Consider the following 1,177-nt stretch of genomic DNA (forward strand, 5'->3'; position numbering starts at 1 on the left):
AAAACTATTTTATAATAATAGTATATTAAAATTAAATTGTAATTAAAAAAAGTGTTATATGTATATTTTTTTAAAAATGCTTAAATAAGTAGTATACTGCTCTTTTTTAATATTAAAATTATCTAATATTGAAAAGAGATAGAACGCAAAATAGTTGTCTTTTAATATTAAAAAATAAGCCTATAAGGTGTACACCTAATATGTGTATAAAAGAATGCTACAAATATTATTTTTCATATAGAACTAACAATCATTATGTTACTTTCTTGCAGTGATATAATTAAAAAAAGGACATATATATGTTTAAGTGAATTATCTGAACATATTATTGTTGTTATTTTTTTAATAATCAAAATATATATAATATGTGATTATAACTCAATAATTATATTAGCAAAAATTATATTGTATAAATTTTGCAGTTAACTACTGAAATTGTAGAATAATACAAATTGCTTTATACAATAATGATGCTTGTGAATACGTTTCTGTTCTTTCTTTTTATGTATACAAATGTTGAAAGTACCTTACAGTTTCCAGCACATATTACACATGACTGAAATTAAGCATTCAACACTTTTAGCAACGGATTTCTTGTGATACCAAAGTTGCCTGTGCCAAGTTTGACCAAATTAAGCTCAATTTTACCTGCCGGGAAATGCTGAAACTGAAAGTAATGCCAAAGTTACAATTTCCTACTTCATGATATGAATTTTATCTTGAATTAATTAAGTTCATTATTCATTGATATATATAAGACAAATTAATTATGGTTGTGCTACAATTGAAGTAACTGAAATACCTGGCACCTTTTTTCTTGAGGGTCCTTTAATAAAAGTCTCTAAGAACTTATTTATGAGTTTTATTTTCAAGGAAAGGAATCATGAAATTATTCATTCGTACACCTTTGCGTTGAAATTTAAAAAAAGAAAAACTCTGTCATCATAATCCTAATTCTCAATTCAAATAGAATTACTTTTAATCAAATATGTAAAAAGATTGTGATATATGTTTTCTTGGTCAATATTTATTTAATTAAAAAATTTCTTTTTATTTCTGTATTTGTGTTCAGCTATTTTTGTTATTCATATTTCCTTCTTTTTCTCTCATCATTTTCATGGAATTCACACATCCAAGAAAATCAAGCAAATTTTTTGATGCACGGTATCTATCCCCA

Source organism: Arachis duranensis, chromosome 4 (assembly GCF_000817695.3).
Source record: "Arachis duranensis cultivar V14167 chromosome 4, aradu.V14167.gnm2.J7QH, whole genome shotgun sequence".
NCBI lineage: Eukaryota > Viridiplantae > Streptophyta > Magnoliopsida > Fabales > Fabaceae > Arachis > Arachis duranensis.